Here is a 22762-nt window from a genome sequence, read left to right as displayed (position 1 = left end):
CATATATGCTGGAAATGAGCAGCCACCGGATGAGCACCACCTACCGCCTCTCTCCATACTGGGGGAACTTCACGCATTGGATAATGTTTAGTTTTGTCAATAAGATCAGTTTCGGGGAGTTTTAGAGAGAGAAATGAAGTCCTAAATTCAAACAGCATAATCACCGCTTTCTCAACGTCTGCTCCTACTATAAAACCTTTATCAAAATCGGCTTGGAGCTTCATCAGTTCCATAGGAGCCGTGTCTAATTCCATATCGTCCCAACCCTTAATGAGAGTATCGCACATTATGTCAAAAACATATCTTTGAATGGGCTCTGTCCATTGACAAAAGGTGCTCATAATATCCCGTGCACTATATATTGGACCTTTCTCAATCCATTTACGGGCGAGGGAACCTAATACTGCTTTTTCTTCCGTAAGTGGAAGCTGACAACGAGATTGTCGTCTAGAAAAAGACGGAGACAGATTCAGGGCTCCAATTAAGGGAGAAAATAAACTTGTGACAGCATTTGTGAGTCTCTTCGGTGTACCTGGAGAATCTCTCACCAGAACAGGGGATAGAGAGGAATTTAAAGGAGATGGAATAACAGGAGGAGGAGAAAACAAAGGCTGAGAAAGAAGAGAAGTATTATTTGGCTGAGCAGGTCGCTGAGCAGCTGCTGGCTGAGCCACAGGAGGTGCATTAGGAGTTTGCACATAGGGTGGAAGAGAATTCAACAAACAAGACATTAAAGGGTCTTCCTCTATATCTTTACTCTTCTCTGAAGGGGAAGTAGGCAACACCGGATAGCATCTATCTACTGCCATGCGATGTTGTCTTTCTGATACCTCCCTAGCAGAGTCTACTTCGTTATTTCTTAACTGCTGGGCAGCCTGTAAAATCGACACATTTTTATCTTTTTGATCTCTTCTTGCTTGTTTCATTTCTTTCTGTTTGGCTTCCTTTCGCCAAAGGCAGAACGAGTCAAACATTGCCGGCCGGGCTTTTCTTCTAAACAAAGTGGTTTCTAAATTGTCTAATATATTGGGCTCAAAACTGCCATTTTGTGGCCACTGCAAAACACCATCTCTTCTGGTATATCGGACCCATGTTTCGTTAAAAGTAATGGGACCAATACCATGTTTTGAATAGAGCTCATAAGTGGGAGTTCCAACCGGAGGAATCGGACAAGAGTCCTCGAGCTGGGAGTCCCTAGTACAACCTAAGCAACAAAATCGACGAAACTTACTTAGACCAGGCATCGTTATTTCTCTGGACTATTCTACAAACGTCAAAAAAGGGGGAGGGGGGTCAATTTTAAACAAAACAGCACAAACGTACTCACCCCTTGGCTTCAATTATTGCAACAATTGAAATACAAAAACGAAACTCAAAGACCCAAAAAACAAAATTTGTGGGAGCGACCCACCAATCAAATACTTAACTAAGTATCTTCTTACGCCAACCGGAGGTCCGTCTATCGTCTCGCTCTACCAAATCGTCACAAAAACTGGGGCCAAGGCAGGACGGCAGTCAGGGCAGCAGCCGCAGCAGCCGTCTGAAAGGAGAAGCCACGCCGTAAAATCCTTCGGTCCACTTCCGACATACAGGGGTCAATCACGTGGGGCGCCTCCTCCGGAATTTTCTTGCGGGGCCCCTCACGACCTTCTGGCTGCACCGCTACCACTGAAGCCGTCCCTTCGTGGTCGCCATTTGAGGAACCTGACCTTTAAGGGCCAAGCGGCGCAGAGTACGCCTGAAATCCTCTAGTTCTCCTGCCTTGCAATACAGAGACACTGGAAGCTCCGTCTGGCGTAAAAGATCGAGTTTTATTAGCTGCAGCTAGTACAGTTGTCCGTGAAGTCACACAGGGATGGATTCACAAGAGACTGCCCCTTAACTCCGTGGCGCACAGGCTTTTATACAGTGAAATACAATGGATACAATGGTTAACCCAAACACATATAGTATTTGAGACATCGACAAATGTTACCAACAATGGTTTAAGCTAAAAACTGACTTGAGTTCCAGGTGATGTTTGTTGCTGGCCCCTTTAAGCAAATTGCAAAGAGAATCCACATGATACAGTTTACAAGGACATGGTTGTATGCTCTAGAAGGGCAGTCGTGAAACCAGAGAATGCATGAGGTGTGTAGCGAAGGGCAGTAGATAAGATAGGCGAGAGGAAAGAATGGTGTGAGCTAACAGACAGTTCGGGCGGGGATTATCCAGCTCAGAGATGAATTAGTGTATTCGGCCAGACCCTGACACTAGTTAATAAACACGGGACGAAATGCTACCTGACACGCAAGGTCAGAAATGACAAAAACATCTCGTTTACCAGCTGCCTGAGTGAGGGCAACCTAAAATGGCGGAGAACACAAGATGGAGTCTGGGTACGATCGAGAAACGACAAATTTCAGAGCCTCAGTGAGCTATTAACTGTCATCAAAGAACTGAAATGCATACTTCAAGTATAGATTAGAGTGTATTATTTTTTCCCCAGACTTTAAATATCCTAATGTTGTACAAAGTGTTGATTTGGGTAGAAATCAATTCAAATTAGTAAAGATAATCCCCAACCATGGTCTTACGTTTTAAATTCTGAGTTTGTGCTTCTCCAGACCAAGACCCCCTAAACTTTACTGCTACCAGAATGGATGACATATAAATCTTACCACTCTGTCTTATGTAACGTATCCTATACATTGATTTATACACACATGATTGAGTAATGTGTGTACAATGTAAAGTGCTATGACACCCTTTACTTTTATGAGTGACACTATAAAACGAATTAAATGCATCTGAGTGAGAGTTGTTATGGAGACTGTTACGGGGTGGTGGTAGTGCAGCAATTCATTGAGCAGGTGGTCATAAGGGGGGTGCCAAAAAATATTGTCGCACTGGGCGCCACCAGTGCTAAAGCCGGCCCTGGTCCCAAGAGAGGAGCAATTAAACTGACGGATCGATACATGCAGCCATCCCCTTCCTCCCATTGCGAGCGAGCCACGCGCGCACCTTCCTCATTCAGAGCTTTAGCCCTGAATCACGTTTCTGATACTTACCTACCAACGCTATCAGTCACGCTCACACCTGGTCAGCACCCAGGACGTGCAAACACGCAGTCCAGCCTCCCGGGACTGTAGCATCATCCCCGCGTATCCCCACTGCCTCGCGCCCCTAAAGACCCCTCCCCCCTTTCCTGAAGGTGACCGTCCGCTCCCCAACCACCTGCACAAACTACCTGCCGGCTCCCCTGCATTTCTCCCTGTATTGCGCATCCCATCTTGCCGCTCCTACAGCTCCTTCCGCTCTTCAACCCAACTCCGCCATTCCAACCCGACTCTCCACCCCGGTCTCCCCATCTGAATTTTTTTTCTTCTCTTGGACGGCCTTGGGCCCCTCCTCCCCCAAAAACCTCCTCCCTCCTCCCTCAATCCCGAAACCAGACCCTCTGCTGCCTGGTCCCCAGCTGCCCAAACCAGTGCTCTCCACCTCTCCTACTGGCTCTCCCACGTCTCCCTCCACTCCCAATCAGTGCTTGTGCGTGTATTCCAGACTTGCCCGCCACGTCACACCCGGCTAACGTCCCTTCCGTACTATTCCCAGGATACTAAACTATCTGCCATCCCACCGCTCCAAAGTCACCAGCCTTTCCCAAAATGCCCAATGCCTACCCTTGGGACCCCTACATTGCCCACCATATGTCTGCTCTAACAACACTGTGCCCTGATCCCCCTCACAATCCGCTACCTCAAAGCGCGTTCCAGCAGTCTGAGAAACAGTCTCCCTTTACCAGCTCCACCCAGCCCTCCCGCACCCCTTCCCATGTGAACTTCCACCCATCACCCACTTGTGTAAATTCGCACCCAACCCCCCACATCCCACCCCCTAACCACGCGCATTGAACCCTCGGCAGCACTTCCAATTCCCCACCCATAACCACTGTTCGTGGGTCGAGCCCGGCAAAAAAAAAATAAGCCTCCATCCTCTCTAAATGGCGCCACAATCGCCGATCTACCATTCCCCCACCCTTGCATGCCGCTGCATGGCCCGCGAGGTGGTACCTGGGCTAAGCCTCGGCCGCACCCATCCGCCTAGAGGAATTGTATATACTCTCTGCCCAACTGTAGTTGTACTGAAGGCCCACATCAACTCTTAGAGGCCCTTACCACACTATAACTTCAGCTTACCCGAACTTAACTATTTTACCAAAGCGTGCCACCAACCAACACTTCAAAGCGCTCAATACTTGCCGACAATAGCACCCATATGCCAGATTTACTTTCTAGATGCGACATTGAACCAGAAGTAACGCCCGCTACCTTTTATGCCTGTTACTTCAGCAGGCGTACATCTGTTCTGCACAACCTGCGCAAACAACCCCTAGACCTTCCCTGCATTTCTCACTGCAATACCACCCCACCTCAGACAGCGCCCGACCCCCCGCCTATGTCTCCTAAGCGCCCGTTAGCACAGCGGCCCACAAGGATTCGCCACATATCCACCTGACCTCAGAAGGATGATATGCCGTGAAGAACCAGAACCTTTTGGGCCTGGCGGTGCAGGGTACACCTTAATCTCCGGGGTTCTCCTGCTCAGCTACACAGAGACACGGGACACTCTGTTAGGCGTTAGAAGATCGGATGTATTAGCTGCAGCTAGTACAGTTATCCCAGAAGTACACAAGGTAGGTTCTCAGGAGACTGCCACTTCACTCCGTGGCGCACAATCTTATATAGCATATATGTGAAATATACATTAACCAAATACACACCCAGAACATATAAGAAAGAGCCAATAAGAAAAGTTGGAAAACAGGACAGAACCAATAGAAAAGGTTTAAAAACAAAGTATCATATAACTCGAAGAAGCCTCTCCTCCAACTGTGTTTGTCACCCCTCCCTCGAACTAATTCATTAACAGATCTGCAACTAACTTGCAGGTGGCGAGATACGTTTGTGTGTGTTGGAGGACAGTTGTGAAGCGAGAGAATGCTAGCAGAGGACAGCGAAGGCCAGACGATAAGATAAAGTCAGAAGAGAATAGTGTGAACCAACAGATAGTTGAGACAGGGATTAGAAAAACCAGACAGGGATTAGTGTACTCGGCCAGTCCTAACACCAGCTTTGCAAATAGAGGCAGAAGGCTTATTTCGACACGAAGCTGCAGAAAAAGCAGAATAGACTTTGTTCGCCGTGCTGCTTGAGTGAGGGCAACACAAAATGGCGGCGGAGCACAAAATGGCGGGTCGATTCGATCACGATCGAAAATCGAATTTTCTCAGACCCTCCTTTTGCCAGAACTCAGGCAAGATAGACTCATGTTAATCTGAGTCAATGTCGATGGCCAGGAGGTCATTGAGCTGTTGCTGTAGCATCATTCTAATGTTCTCTGCTCTTTGTGACTTGGGTTTAGGGATGCACATAGTAGCACAAAGGTCGTAGATGGCGGGACCACAGTGCATACAAAGGCAACAAGAGAAAATGATGGTCAAAACTACTCCAAGGAATGTCAATGCTTTCCAACCCCATTTGGACAGTAGTCCCCAAAACCACTCCGATAATGACCAATCTCCTTTGTCCTGATGAATCGACTCAGAGATTATATGTAACTTAGAGATATCTTGGTATACTGTCGGAGCGTTATCAGGTATGAAAATACAGCAACTTGACCCGATCAATTTGCATACTCCACCACGATCCGCAAGAACAAAATCTAAGGCAACTCGGTTTTGTAAGGTCATAAGACGATCCGCCTGTAGTTCTGCCGTGATATTACTTAAGGCTCCTACAGTGATGTCTATAGTGGTTTCTACGACACGAACCAGTTGCCTTATATTTCTGCTGTTGGCCATTGGACCCCAAAAAGGAAGAAATCCTTTGAGGAAATCTCCTCCCTCTTGTCCTGCTGTGTCTTTGGAATCAATAATCCCTCTGCCATATCTGTTTCGATGATAGTTTGCAGAATCGGTGTATGTAGGGGGAAGAAGGAAAGCTATATAACAGGTACCAGAAAAACCAGTTGGCAACCACGTGTAAGCCCTATTGTGGCAGATAAAATACGTGCCTTGAGATGGCACTAGAGGCTGCGAGTTCTGAGAGGAGTAGACATATGTGTGGGAACAGTTGTTTCTTTGTATGGTGTCAGAAGACCGACCATTTATTTGCAGACAGAAATTTCCCTGATGAGGAATAGTCCAAATTGGTGGAGAATTTCTTTATTTGACCTTATCACTAAGGCTAGTGACATAATGGGTGACGTTCCAGTTTGTGTACGCTTTCCTTTCGTCAATGAAAATCTTACTATTTTCCATGATTTTAGCCATAGCTACCATTCCCTTTATCAATGAGCTATGACTTAAATCTGGACCACCAATATATGAACTAACGGATCGTTTGAATTTGCTTTGGTAGGCATTGGAGAAGATAACAAAATAAGCCCAAGCAGAACCCTCATAAGAAAACGGGAGAACTAAATATGGCATTCCTTTTTCTGTGGTATGTGGCATAAGTCCACACACCCAACAGTCAGTTGTATTGACCACTAACTGGTGTTGATGTAATAACTGGACAAAGGAATTGTTATAATATTCAGTCCTTCTAATGAGTTCATGTTGAGGAAGGGTATGAAATAGATGTGGAGCGACAGTAGAAGAAGACGAAGAGGAAGAAGGAGAGACAACTTTTTGCTGCAGAGCATAAATGATCCAACTTATAAACGCCAAAAGGATACACAATAATATAATAATACATAAGGTTATACTAAAACGACTGTACATTAATCTACAGGATTCATTTTTCATTTCATCCTTTCTCTCTCTTTTGCCTAGTGTAGTTTCCATCTTTCTAAATGGATGCTCACGGCAATCTTCTTCGATCACTTAATTATGATTATCTGCCGTCCTATGACACTGCAAGTCCTGCAGGCCTATTGCCACTACTCAGGTCACAATCAAGACTCCTACCGTGACCCTGCAACCGGGATAGAATACTACACAGGAGAGAGAAAAATCTTAAGTGTTCTTTGGTCTAGGTCTCAGATTATAATGTTCTTTATCAGGTACAGTTTGGTCTCGGAACAATGTTCGCGGATTTGTAGTATTCAAGCGACGATGTGGTGTTATCGCTTCCTGAAGAATGTCGTCGTCCTTTTTGTCAGACAGTGTTCCGTTCAGGCGTGCGTCGCTAAAAGGTACGAATCGTGGAGCTTTCTCCCTCTCAGAGTCACCAATGCCCCTACGCACCCATTAATCGAAGGGTAGAGGCAAAGGCACTTTCTTACAATGCACGCCGTGAATCCAATTTTTCTTTCCTTCGACTTTGACTGCTGTTCTCGTCACTAAAAGTACTAAACGAGGCTCCCTCCACCTAGGCTCCAAATTTTTCGTCCTTTGGAAATTCTTTATACAGACCCAGTCACCTGGTCGGATGGAATGACATGGGTCTGTGGAAGCCTCCGGTAAAGCACTCTGAACCTGTTGATGGAGAACACGCAATTTAGTTGTAAGTTCATGCAAGTAGTCAATCAACATTGGATATGGCAAGTCTGAGTATTTCTTAGGGCGAGGCACTCCCCATATATTAGCTGGGCGCCCAAAGACCACTTCGTAAGGGCTAAGTCCCAAACAAGAGTGCACAGCAGTTCTGGTGGACAGGAGAGCCAGCGGTAAAGCATCGGGCCAATTAAGTCCTGTACTAGCCTGCACTTTCGCTAGATTGAGCTTCAAAGTTCCGTTGTAACATTCCACTAAACCTGCTGACTGTGGATGGTTTGCCGCATGGAACTTTTGCTTGATACCAAGACCCGCACAAACTTTTTGCATGACTTGGCCCACAAATTCGCTCCCATTGTCACTCCAGACAATGCGCGGCAAACCAAACCTGGGGAAAAATTCTTTCAGTAGAATTTTGGCTGTGGATAAGGCTGTATTGTCTTTTAGGGGGTATGCTTCTATCCACCTAGAGAAGGCGCATACTACCACCAGAACATATTTGAGATTGTTGCATCGTTCCATGTGAATGTAATCGATCTGCAACACCTCAAATGGATATGTCGGAGGAGCAAAGTGACCCGCTGGAGTTGGGGTTCCCTTTCCAGGGTTGTACATCAAATAAACAATACAATGTTTCACTACATTGTCTGCGCATTTTGGGATTCCTTCATTTTGCCACACTGGAGCCAGAAGCTTGCATATACCTTTTGCACTTAAGTGGGCTGGACCATGCGCCATAATAACCACTGGGAGTACATAGGCATCTGGTAACAGCCAACGTTGGTGTTCAGATAATTCCACCCAACAACCCATCTCATCTAACATTCCCGTACTTTCTTTCCACTTACTCAATTCCTTCTCTGTAGCCTCTTTCTGAATCGATTTTACACTTTCTACTGTATTCTCACACAGTCCTCTTTCTTTGACCCAATTCGCAGGACCCGCCACATACATTTGACTTGTAGCGTCTCTCGCTGTCTTTTTTGCTACTTCATCTGCAAATGCATTTCCTCGGCCAACATCATCTGTAATCTTTTTGTGCGCACTACACTTCACAATTGCTATTTGGGTGGGCAAGGCAAGTGACTCAAAAAGATCAGTCACCAACTGACCATGTTGTATTTTAGTGCCATGTGAAGTAAGGAATCCCCTCTCTTTCCAAAGACGCCCAAAATTGAACGCTACACCAAAGGCATATTGACTGTCAGTGTACACGTTCACTCTTTTGCCTTTTGACAACACACATGCTCTCGTTAAAGCTATCAGTTCTGCTGCTTGAGCTGAGTTGTGTCTGATACGGGCTGTTTCCACAACTGTATGTAAAGTAGTAACAGCATAGGCTGAAACTGTATCTCCATTAGGCATCTTAAAACAAGAACCATCTACCCATAGAGTTCCATCCGGATTCTCTAGCGGCGTATCTTTCAAGTCAATTCTTCCTTTTGTCTCTTCCTCAGTACGGAGGAAACAATCATGTTGCTCCTCAACACCTTTCTTCTCTGGAAGGGGCAACAGAGTAGCTGGATTTAGGGTATTACATCGTTTGATGTGTACGTGACTAGCCAAAAGCGTCAGCTCGTATCCAGTTAGACGAGCACTCGTAAGATGCTGCGTTTTTGTTCTGTTTAGTAAAGTATCCACTGCATGTGGTACCATGACAATGAGAGTGTTATCTAGCACCACTCCAGCAGACTGTCGAATAGAAATTGCTGCTGCTGCTGTCGCTTTGAGACAACTAGGCAATGCTTTAGCTACGGGATCTAGCGTTGCCGAAAAATAGGCACATGGCCGCTGTTTGTTTCCAAATTGCTGTGTTAAAACTGACAACGCACAACCCTCTCTCTCATGAACATAGAGCGTAAAAGGCTTATTGTAATCAGGAGTGCCTAGTACAGGAGCGGAACACAGAGCAGTGCGTAAATCAGTAAAACTCTTCTGACATTCGTCAGTCCAAGGAAGGGGTTGGGGTGTATCTTTCAAAGTGAGTGCCAACAAAGGCTTGGCCAACAGAGAGAAGTTAGGGATCCACTGCCTACAATAGGAAGTAATACCCAGAAAGGCACGTACCTCCCTTTGTGTGGATGGCACAGACATTTGCGTAATCGCCTGAATTCGTTCTGGGGTTAGTCGTCGTCCCTCCTTTGATAGGAGATGACCCAAATAGGTAACCTCTCGACGGACATATTGTAGTTTGGAAGGTTAAACCTTATGATTCAGATCAAACAAATGGCGTAACAATGCAACAGTCACATTTTTGCAGATATCTTCTGAATCAGCAGCGATTAACAAGTCATCCATGTATTGTATGAGAGCAGCACCAGACGGCAAATGAAAAGTATCAAGATGACATTTTAAAGCTTGGCTGTAAATGGAGGGACTTTCACAATAGCCCTGAGGTGCGCGCTTAAACCGGAAGCTTCGGCCTCCAAGAGAGAAGCCAAAAATATCCCTACTCTCTTCTGCAATGGGAATACTAAAGAAGGCATTCTTTAGATCGATAACAGAAAACCAAGTCGCTATGGAAGGTATCATTGTCAACAGAGCAGTGATATCTGGGACGACAGGAAATTGTGGTACAACAATTTTGTTTACTTCCCGAAAATCAATTACGAAACGATATACAGGTGGCTGAGAAGGATCAGTGCGTTTAAGAACAGGAAGAATAGGACTATTGCATGTGTTTCCTCTCGTTTCTTCAACCACACCCTTCTGAATCAAATCATGAATGATTTCCAAAAGCGCTTTTTCACCTTCAGTAGAAATTCTATACTGCGGAATACGCGGCAATTCAACATTAGGCTTGAGAGTGACAACATAAGGTGGAATTTCAAGACAGCCCACATCATTTGGGCCCGTGGCCCAAAGCGTTGCCGGAAGAGAAAGCAATTCAGGTGGAAACTGATCTTTGGACAAATACATTGGAGAAATCAGTTTCTGTCTTAAAGTAAGATGTACACCAGAAGGAGAACAATATATCATAGCATGCATTCTTTTCAATAAGTCCAAACCCAACGGATTCTCACCGCAACCATTCGTCAAAAGAAGTGGAGCTTCCAAATCATAAGGGCCAATTGAAATAGGCAAAGGGCAAGAAACCGGATTACGAACAGGGGCGCCAGAAAATCCTACAGATACATTCGTTAAGCCAGACAAAGGTGCCCCAGGGAGTTTAGAATGAATGATAGAACTTCTCATCGCCCCAGTATCTAAAAGAAATGGCTCTAAAACACCCATTGTAGTGACATTAACATAAGGTCCATTCTGATCTACTGGAACCGACACAACTCCCTTACTTTGTCCATGGCTGTCCTAGTTAGCATGAAGACTTTCATTCTCGCTTTCAATATAATGGTCTTCATTGTAGTACTGTGTAGACCTAACATTTTGCTGATCAAAGTAATTCATGGAATTGGGAGGAGGAAGGGCACGCCTCGACCTCTACCTCTGTTTGCTGACTGGAGGCCAGCACGACCTCGTGGAGCAGATAATGCTCCACTGCGCTGCAATAAAACCGGACAACTATTCTTAAAATGACCTTCTTCTCTACAATAGGCACATTGATTATGTCCTAACAAAGGTCGTGGAATATATGGCTCAGGTTTTTGATACAACCTCTGAAACTGCGGAGGCTGTTGAAACTGAGGCTGAGCACAGCGAGGAGGATAAGCTTGTTGCAAGAGAACCTTCGTTTTTAATTCTTTCATCTTTTTCTCTTGCTTTTCTTTTTCTTCTTTTTCTCTGTTTTCATAATATTGTGCAGTAGCCAATATCTGGGCAGAAGAAGAAACAGCCCATGAACTTTCAGAATATTTCAATTTGTGTGACAGCTCGGGAAGCAAATTAAATACAAATTTGTCCACAAATAATCGCTGTCCACCCTCTGTTGCCATATCTTGACCACTGTGATCAATAAATGTCTCCTCGAAACGAGTGAAGAAATCAGAGACACTTTCATCTTTCTTTTGTTTGCATGCCGCTAATTTATCCCAGTTAACTCTCAATGCAGGCATCATCGTTTTCATTAATGTAATAATCCTACCAGGGAGTTCTGATATAAAAGCGTCAGGCTTTGCACCACCCACTTGGTCTCTATCTGCGGCAGTTATAGTATCCCAATCAGCACCTAATTACTGTGCGTGATTCTCCTTACGAATCCTAGCCCATAATGTCTGTGGGACTACATTTCCCATCAACATATCGATATCAGCTAGGTTCATGATGCAAGCGTCAACTGTCTGTGATAATTCTTTGTAATAACCCGCAGGGTTTTTACGAGGATCCGGTAGAGTCTGTTTAAGGGCCAAAACTTCAGATCTTTTCCAGGGGACATGTACCCATATACGTTGAAAATGAGCGGGAATAACTGGATTAGCACCTACTGCTGCAACCTCTTCCTTCCATACTGGAGGAACCTCTCTCATGGGATAATTTTTCAGTGTCAGTCTAACCGACGGATTGGAATCAAGGAAGGTCTGAGAGGACAATAAGTTTCTAAAGGAAATAAGTGTCCTTACAGCGTTTTCAACTTTGGAACCCACAATAAGTCCTTTATCAAAGTCAGCCTGAACATCTAACAGACCCTGTGGAACCGAATTCAAATTCACATCCTCTCATTCTTTAATGAGAGTATCACACATTACATCGAAAACATATCTTTGCGTGGGTGCATTCCATTGTGAGAAGGTAGGCATGATATCGAGCACACTGTATTGGGGACCCTTTTTGATCCATTTTCGTGCGAGAGATTCCAACCTTTCTCGTTCTTCAGAATCTGGGAACTGACTACGAGATTGTCTTCGAGCAAAAGCCGGAGACACATTTAAAGCTTCAAAGAAAGGAGATAGAATACCAGTGACAGTGTCCGTGAGTCGCTTACGCATAGACGTAGAATTGGACATGAGAATAGGAGACAAGGTATTAGGAGAACTAACAGAAGGAGAACCGATAATTGCAGGAGGTGCAGAAGGCAAAGGAGATCGAAGATCAGGAGATGAGGGCAAAGAAGTCGAAGTTAATGGTAAAACTGGCAGAGGCGGTAATACTGGAGGGGGCAAATGCAGAAGAGCAGGCAGAGGTACTGCTGGCAGCTGAACAGGCTGTAACAACTGGGGTGCATTGGCACCTTGTGCATAGGGCGGAGGCAATCTCAATAAATGAGACATTAGGGGATCTTCTTCTAAATCTTTCTTGTTATCGGAAGGGGAAACAGGCAACACCGGATAACATTTATCTATCGCCATACGATGCTGTCTCTCTGAGATTTCCGTCGCATTATCAATTTCATCATCTTTAAATCGTTGGGCAGCCCGTATAATTGTCATACCCTGTGCTTTCCTATCTCGTTTTGTTTGCTTAATTTCTTTCTGTTTGGCTTCCTTACGCCAAAGGCGGAAAGAGTCAAACATTGCCGGCCGGGCTTTTCTTTTGAATAAAACTGCTTCTAAATTATCTAACACATCAGGCTCAAAGCTACCATTTTCTGGCCATTTTAGAACACCATCTTTCTTTGTGTATCGGGTCCATGCCTCGTTAAAGGCAATGGGGCCAATACCATGTTTTGAATAGAGCTCATATGTGGGAGTTCCAACCGAAGGAATCGGACAAGAGTCCTCAAGCCGGGAGTCCCTATTACAACCAAAGCAACAAAGTTTTCCAAACTTAGTTAGACCAGGCATCTCGTGATTTCACCGGACTGTTCACAAACTTCAAGGGGGTAAAACTCAGTTTACGCAGCACAAATGCACTTACCCCTCGGCTTCGGCTATTGCAATAGTCGAATCTAAGGACCAAAGGATCAAAGGAACTAAGGAACAAAATTGTGGGAGCGACCCACCAAATACTTAACTAAGGATGTCTTCTCACGCCAACAGAGGCCCGTCTATCGCCTCGCCTTACCATACATCACCAAAGGAAGGGCCAAGGCAGGGCGGCAGTCAGGGCAGCAGTCGTCAGTAGCCGTCAGGAAGGAGTAACCACGCTGAAAAAGACCTTCGGACCACTTTCGACATACAGGGGTCACTTGATGTGGCTCGCGAATCCTCCAGAATTTTCTTGCGAGGTTCCTCATAACCTTCAGGCAGAACCGGTACCACTGAAGCCGCCCCACATTGGGCGCCAGTTGAAGAACCAGAACCTTTTGGGCCTGGCGGCGCAGGGTACGCCTTAATCTCCGGGGTTCTCGTGCTCAGCTACACAGAGACACTGGACACTCTGTTAGGCGTAAGAAGATCGGATTTATTAGCTGCAGCTAGTACAGTTATCCCAGAAGTACACAAGGTAGGTTCTCAGGAGACTGCCACTTCACTCCGTGGCGCACAATCTTATATAGCATATATGTGAAATATACATTAACCAAATACACACCCAGAACATATAAGAAAGAGCCAATAAGAAAAGTTGGAAAACAGGACAGAACCAATAGAAAAGGTTTGAAAACAAGTATCAGATGACTCGAAGAAGCCTCTCCTCCAACTGTGTTTGTCACCCCTCCCTCGAACTAATTTATTAACAGATCTGCAACTAGCTTGCAGGTGGCGAGATACGTTTGTGTGTGTTGGGGGACAGTTGTGAAATGAGAGAATGCTAGCAGAGGACAGCGAAGGCCAGACGATAAGATAAAGTCAGAAGAGAATAGTGTGAACCAACAAATAGTTGAGACGGGGATTAGAAAAACCAGACAGGGATTAGTGTACTCGGCCAGTCCTAACACCAGCTTTGCAAATAGAGGCAGAAGGCTTATTTCGACACGAAGCTGCAGAAAAAGCAGAATAGACCTTGTTCGCCGTGCTGCCTGAGTGAGGGCAACACAAAATGGCGGCGGAGCACAAAATGGCGGGTCGATTCGATCACGATCGAAAATCGAATTTTCTCAGCCGAGGCCATAAATACTGGGCCTCGAACCGCCATCTCATTGAATCCTCAACGTTGTTCAAAATAAGTGACTCATCCATGGAACAAACACCCGCAGTCTTTGAAAAGCAGAATGGTTGTGGCCAGGCACCTCCCCAGGCACAGTGTACTAGTATTATCTTTTGTATACTATCTGTGTAATTCTGAATTCACAACTGTTCTCCTTTGTTGTGCCAAAGGAAGACATTGGCATGGTAATAGAACGAAACGACACATGAAGAATATATTTGAAATTTGTTTTGACAAACATAAACAAGATGGTGAAAGAAAACGGTAATCCGTTCTGACGAAAATTTTAAAAATGGCGTGGCTACAGTAGTGTCGGCATGTCTTATTGGTCCAGAAAGGAGAAGTAACATAATATTGTATTGTGCTCTTCCTCCCACAATAACAGGGCCAAAAAACCTAAGGCTGAAATTGCAAAACACACAGTAAAAAATTTGTTTTAAAGTGATTACTTCTTTATTTTCCAAATCTTTCTGCACTGAACCTCTTTAACCAGTGACATTAGTCTGTCATTAACAACACACGTGATGTCAGCAGCAATGGCGGCTGGTGCATTTGAATGCTGATGGGCAGATAGCCTTAAGTTGATTATAAAATGCGAGTAGGCTAGAATCGTACAGGCAGAGGGGCAGTGAGGGAGTTCTTCCCCTGCAGGAAAATGTGAGAGAAAATGTGTGCTAATGGTGAATTTACAGCATATATTTAAAGAAAACATTGAAAAAAGGTACAAATGGACTCACAAAGACTCCACTCTCCCTGCACTCACACATTACTCACCCTGCACTCATACATGCAACAAATCACTCCCACACTCGTTAAGTCAAATGGACTCACAAAGACTCCACTCTCCCTGCACTCACACATTTCTCACCCTGCACTCATACATGCATAAATCACTCCCACACTCGTTAAGTCAAATAGACTCACAAAGACTCCACTCTCCCTGCACTCACACATTACTCACCCTGCACTCACTCCCACACTCGTTAAGTCACACCACTCACTCTGCAGACATACAGGAACATCCCTTACCATGCACTCTGCATGCAGACCCAGACCCCAAGCTGCAGCAGCTCTAAACCCTCTATGCCCCTCACCCACTCAAGCAGAGTCCAGTAGGAGTACTCCACCTGCAGTGTGTTGGGCAAGGGTGTTTTCATGGAGGACAAGCAGAGAAGTCATGGGAACAAGAGGCTGCAGGAGTTCGGGAGGCTGCGCTAATGACGACCCCCTGGGAAGTGCTACTTGAGGGCAGAGCAGGAATATTCTGTGCTCTGGCAGCCTCCCTCCCCTTCCGACCCAGCAGGAGCCCAAGCCATTTTGATGATAATGATCACTAAGTAAGCAGAAATGTCACTTTACAAATTATAAGTTCTCTTTAAGGACATTGTGCGAGCCCTTGTAGACTCCTAAAACATTAACAAATTTCGGGTATTTTTGCCTACCTGATGCAGCTCTCCCATGTAGCAGCCAGCATATCAATAGACGGGCGGGCTGGGGTTGCAGCCACGGTCCAATTCAGTTCTAATCTATGTAGAGAGACGCAGGGGGTGGGGAGGCAGTGTGGCAGAGGCCCATGTAATTAATCAAAAGCATTTGCAATGCAATAGGTCTCGCATTTAGGCGAGTTTAAGGAAACGCCTTTTATTTATTTTTAAAAACAAAAAAAGGCATTTTTATTTGCAATGTCAATAGGTCAAACTCGCGTAAATGCGAGACCTATTGCATTGCAAATGCTTTTTGTACTTGAAAGTGGAAAACAGAAAACTAGGGTTTGGTATTCTGTCCATGCTGCCACAATGAAACAAGTTATCAACACTCAATGGTATGTGCATTTAAAAAGGAAAAAAACGTCTGTCCAGGCATGGTGGGGAAAGAAGTACAGTTTTTTTTTGTGTTTAGCGAAAGCGCTTCATCACCTTAAACAGTGATTAACTCACCTGAGGTTCTTTGAACAACCCATGGTAGACAATAGCGTGGAAGCAACCCAAAAAGGTGTGGTACCAGAATGTCAAAGTCAGAATATTGTTACACATAAAAACTTTGTCCTAAATACCATTTACAAAAGTATTGTCCAAATATGGTTAATAATGTAAAATCTATACCCAATGGCACAATATTTTTAAAGTAGTATTTAGACACAATATTTCTGGGTATGATATTCTAACATTTAAGCCTAAAAATACACAAAATGGGTATTGGTTGCCTAACCAAAAAGGATGTACCTCTAGAGAGTTGAAGTGGAGACTGACCATCATTTGATCTATATATCACAATTAGTTGATTAAAATGCTAATACTATGTCTTTTGATCACTACCTCCTTTGATTCCATATCTGGAGGTACAATATTGAAATTAATCGAGGGTCCTGATTATAAAAATCCTCAAATAAAGAGAATCCTCCTCCCTATCCACCCAAAACCAAAAACCAATAAGGATTACACTTTTGAAAAAAAATCACAAAGTCAGCAATTTTGTAAAAATGCAGCGATTTTTACAAAAGTGCCTGCAAAATGTAAAAAAAAAACGTGACGTTCACCCGCTCTTTACTGGCTCTGTGCTGCCTCTGAGCCAGTAAAGGGAGGGTGAACCACAGGCCAGGAGGCAGCAGAGGTGTTAAATTCCTCTGTCGTCTGCCTTTGAAATGCACCTTTCTCCCTCCTGAGGAATTACCTAGCCCCCTACTGACCAATTAGCCTGCACGTTTGTGTGCCCCCCCCCCCCTCCGGCTTTAAAGGCTCTCCTGTCCCCCACCCTCCACTGCACTTCTTTCCCTCGGCTCCCCATTGTCTCCAGTTAACCCCTGACCTCCCCCATTTCTCCAATTTTTTTTCTTTACATACCTCAACCTTCTCTGCCGCCACCCACTCCCCCACCCCTCTACCCTTGCTGTCCTGCACACATAGGTTGTCTAATGCAAAAGGAGGAGGTTTCATATTGTAATCTGCTTTCTTTGGCATCAGACACCCTCCGATTCCAGACTCTGTGCTGCTGGAGACTCTGCAACGTTACTGACTGTGACATTGCACAGTCTCCAGCAGTGACAGAGCACAACCCTTCAGTATTTTTGTGGCGGGCACATTTTTTGCCCACCGCTAAAATACAGTGAATTTTGAGGTTTTGGCTCACAAATTTTGATTCTTTTGCCGCTAAGCTTGCCACCCAAAGACGCAAAATCCTGGAGGGTCTGACCAGCGTACTTTCTTGGTTTCAAGGGAAATATTTTGCTTTACTATTGCCTTTAAGTACACATATGAATGGTATTCTGGAAGAGGAAACATTGAAAATTGTAGTTTGCTTGTTTAAGGTGCATAGTTATAATGATGTTTGTTCTAAATTCAATGGTGCTAGTATAAACACCGGAGAAACCTGGAAGATACCCCAGTGACAATGTGGGAGCCTAGACCACAAACTCAACAAGCATTTACAATGCAATGGTCTCGGCATTGGTAAAGATAGAGCTATTGGCATTGCTCATGACATTATTTTTGTTTATGTTTTTAAAACATTTAAAGAAACGGCATTGTCATGAGCAATGCCAATAGCTCTAACTTTAACAATGCCGAGACCGTTGCATTGTAAATGCTTGTTATCAATAAGCCTGGGTTACCATGCAGAAACTCTTGTAACATGTTAAGCATATCATCATTTTTGAGCAGCCTTTTTACTGCTTTTCTCATTTTGCAAACGTAGTTGCTCTGACTTTTACCCAAATCTAACAGACACTGTCTAGCTATACGTACATTCCCCTCTTTAGTTAGCAAAAATTAAAAAAAGTTTAAGCCAACTTCCATTTAAAGTGCTGGGGCCTCTGAATGTTGTTTTGAGACTGACGCACTGGGCAGGCCTAAGACTTGGCAAAGTACCCTTCATCCATACCATATATTTTAAAATCGGAGGCTTTACCCAGTATTATTCCTGCATTACCGTAATTCAGAATGGGATTTATTTTAGGAGAATAGTCTTAAAAATGGAACAACCATTTGCCTTCATAGTGTTGGTTAAATCGGAAAAGACCATAACGGGATATTTTTTCTTGATTCAAAGCATACTGCATATGTTTGTCAAAATGTAACTTATTGTTAAATAGAACTCCCACATACTTATAAGGGTCCACAGTGTTGAGCTTTCTGTGCATTATTTAGTGTCCGGCTAAACGAACTATTCCTATTAATGTGCTTGACCTCAGGTTTTTAATATTAATATGTTTATTTGCCTTGCAAGACATTTCAGGGGAAATTAGCTGGCTTACTTGTACATCTGCAGTTCTATCAAGTTATGTAGGGTTGTCCAAATAAAATAGTGCATTCACTGGCCTGCGTTTAATGTAGGGGGGCTGGCTTGTGATTTCTTAGAAATTTCCGGAAGATCCCTTTAAGATGGGGGGGGGGGACCAATGGAGCCAAAAAAAACAGAAAAGAGAAGCAGGTACACATTAGATCCAAAGCAGAATAACAGGAGCCAAGCAAATAAAACGGTGGCCAACAAACTAAGAAACCGACTGCCCTGCTGTACGTGATGGGTGGGAACTACTTAAGCACTGGCTGGCATGTATGGCAATGGTAGGTACACCTCTGACAAAGAGAATGGCTCATTGGTGCGTCTTAGAGCTGCCAGAAAAGTGTTGGTTGGGCTGTGTGTCTATGGCCCAGCAGCTCCCCCTGCAATAACCTTTTAGAAAAATTCATGATACAACAAAACACGCATTGACAAAGTCAAAAGTTTGGCAGCCAAAGACAGTTTTATTGGCTTTATCAGTGCTTGTTTTATAGCATGGCATCACATTTTTTTAAATAACTCACTTATTTGCTCAATCTCACCTGCTTTCCATGAGCAGAAAACAAGCAGGTGTTGCACTCCGCACCTTTTGTTTTTATTAAAGTAATAATCTGTTATTTGTTTAGCGCTTTTACAAAAGTGCTTTGGGTCGAAGATGGAAAGGAACATGAGTGGCTCAAATTATGGCTGCCATGCGATGGGGTGTCATTACCCCCCCCCCCCCCCCCCTCCACTTTATCAGCTTGATCTGGGGGTGGGCATCACAGGGTCATTTTGTGTAACAGGAAAAATTTACTTTTTAATGGCTTCTTTGATTGTTCAGAGACTCTGGCCTCCAGGAAGTTCATAAATACAATCTCTTGCGGTGCAAGGGGGGAAGAAGGATGAAGAGACAGAAAGATGGAAGGAAGGATGGAGAGAAGGAAGGATGGAGAGAAGGAAGGATGGACAGAAGGAAGGATGGAGAGAAGGAAGGATGGGGAAAAGGAAGGATGGAGAGAAGGATGACGTGACGGATGGAGAAAAGGGTGGCTGGGCAGAAGGATGGCTGAAGGTGAGAAGGGTGAATGGAGAGAAGGATGAATGGGTGGATGGAGAGAAAAGATAGACTGATGTGTGGATGGAAAGAATGGTGGATGGAAGGATGGAAGAGGAAGGGAAGGGAGGGAGGAGAAGGATGAACAGGGGCAAGGGTGGATGGAAAGAAAGATGGAGAGAAGGAAGGGTAGATGGAAAAGACAGAAAGGTGGATGAATGGCAAAATGACCAGAAAGGATGGAAGAAAGCATGATGGAATAAGACAGACGAAGGACGGAAAGAAAGAAGGACCAAAAGACTGAAAAAAGGATGCAGGGAAGGAAGGAAATGAAAGAATTTCAGAATCCCCTAATGGGGGAAATCTCCCGAGCGACTGGAAGCAGAGCATCCGGTAACACTGAGTCGCCTGGTAACCCTAGCTTCAATGCCTAAAGTGGCTTCATGAAGTTCTGAAAATAAGAGAAACAAACCTTTTGTGCTGGGTATTTTGTCTGAGGTTCAGGGGAGATGTGGACTCGGAAAAACAACAGGGGATAGTCCCGGAGAAGGTGCGATCACAGCTCAGGACCTGGAAATTGGATCCATTTCAGCACCCACTTGTCCCGCCCCCTTGCCCTCCTGTGACTCTGAGGGGAAACAAAGGCTTTGTGTGTTCTAAACAAACACACAGGACAGCTCTTTAGATAGAGTGCGAGATCCCTCGGAAACACATGGGGGTGGGGAGAAGGGGGGGGGTTGTAAGGAGTGGGGCAGGGAACGGACGGCGCCCGGAAGAAAGGTAGAATTGCATCGACGACGATGCTCAGCACGCGCTTTACGCGCACCTACCTCTCTATGTGTCATCTGCGGTTTGGGTGGGACAAAGAACAGGTTATTTGAACAACAATGTATACATCACTGAACTGCGGTTTTATTATCAAAACTATTTTCTTCAGTATTTGCTTTGAGGATTTCTTCACCTGCATCTTCCTTTGGTTTAATAAACCAAATAGTTTGTCTCAAATCGGCATAGCTCTGATCCTCTGAGGAGAAACCAACATCAGCCCTGGCAGAGGTGCTCAACCCCCCCTCCCCACCCTTGCAGGAGGCCGTGGCTTGAATGGAGACGTGAAGGCATGGACGGGGCAAGCAGGGTCCATCCTGTTCTGAAAGCAGCCCCAGACCAGTGCGGCCCTGACCAAATTGTGAAAATCAAACACAAGGGAGGAGGAGGCCTTCCCCGGAGCACCGGTGAATAGTGAGAAAAGGGAGGGGCACCCAGGCACCAACAATGGAAGGACTGGATAACGCCTCACTACTACTGTCTCTGCGTGAACTTCCTCCCCGCAAAACTGCGGCGCCCCTATCTATTCCCTGCCTGTGAACCCCGCCAACATCAACACCGTGGCAAACACCTTCCCGCTCTCTGACACCTAACCCCTAGCGCGAGCGTTGAAAGGGCCAGGGAAACGAAGACTGTATGTGAATTCTCACAGGAGAATGAACACAAACTCCCGGCCATCGTTCAGCTGCCCCCACCGTGCCCGCACTCACGGCTGATGGAAGAAAATAAAAAAGTAATATTTGGAAGGGGCAGGCAGCTTTGCCAAACCGCCGCCTTTCTCCGAGGCGAAGCAGAAATGCCTCGGAGAAAGGCAGCGGCTGATTCGGATTCGGGGGCGTGTTTTTCTCTTCTCTCCTCTTGCCATTGGCTGGAGGAGAAAATGAGAAAAGTTGCCAAAAAACACGCCCCCGAATCCGAAAAGGACGGGGCCTGATCGGAGAGACAAACCTCTTCTCCAATGGCTGGCCAGCATTCAAGAGGCCAGCCAATGGAGAAGAGGGGAGAAGAGGGGCGGGTTCAAGCCCCTCTTCTCCAAAACATTAAATCTCTCGACTTCCGGTTCTGCCTTCGGCAGACCGGATGGTCCCGAGACCTAAAAACTAAACCAACTGCATTTTGCTTGTGTCATGTGAACACATTGCTAGAGCACAAATGCACTCTTAACCACAGCCGGACTGGGGACCGAAACCAGCCCTTGCAAACAGCTGGGCCTGCCCCCTGTTTGCTGGGGGCGCTAGTTGGAAACACCACTCCCAGATCACCGCTACAGCTTTTATTACAATGGGGCGATATTGCAGCTATGCTGCAAAATTGGCCCCCGGTAACAAAAACGGCCTCCCAGGGGTCCAAAACTGGCTCTCACCCTTGCGGCTCACCAGGAAAACACTCGGTGGCCGCTACGGCCAGTTCGGCCTTGCTCTTGAGCTTAAACGACTAATAATTAAGGGTATTTTGAAAAGTTCTGCTATAGGTGGCATAGGAAGACTAGGGAGTGTGATATGATGTTCTCTTTTGACATTTGTAAGTATTTCTAAAGGTTGCAGCAGCAGTGGGACGAACACACTGTTTAACAAATGTTATAAATATACTAGGAAGGAGTTGTTACATATATAATGATAGCACATCTGTATGTCGTGCCTGAAAACCGAACCACAGAGTAGATTTCTATTGCTGGATAATAGTATAACTAGCTGTGCTTACAGTAAGTTGTCAAACATGTTGCTGTAGTACCAGCAGGTCCCATGTCATTCAGCTGAATTAAACCTCACTCTCAAAGAACGATCTTGCATAAGAATTTTATTTAATGCATGGGCTTTGACAATAACAAGCATTAGCAAAGACAATGAGACTTACTATTTTTAAAGAATCAATGACATTCACATTTGCTTGCACTTCAAAAGCTGCAAACTGCCCTTTTAAAATGCAGCCTGCAGTATCTTAGGCTATAACTAGTGGTACCTTGAGTGAAAGACGAATGCTTTTCATTGGAGGCTATACTACTTTAATCCCTTTCTTGAGATCCTACATTACTTATTTCACAAAGCTTCCAAAAGGCACAAGATGGAGGTAGGGTAGGGATGGTACTTAAGGTATTGAGGGTTAGGCATGCTAGGTAGGTTAAGTATGGCATGGTAGGTATGTTTGTCGGCTATGCTAGTTAGCTATTGCAGGTTTGGTAGGTTAGGTATGGTAGGTAGTTAAAGTATTGTAGGTAGGTAAGTGGTTAT

This window comes from Triturus cristatus, chromosome 3_2 (genome assembly GCF_964204655.1).
Source record: "Triturus cristatus chromosome 3_2, aTriCri1.1, whole genome shotgun sequence".
NCBI classification, from domain to species: Eukaryota; Metazoa; Chordata; class Amphibia; order Caudata; family Salamandridae; genus Triturus; species Triturus cristatus.
This window is presented reverse-complemented; position numbering follows the sequence as displayed.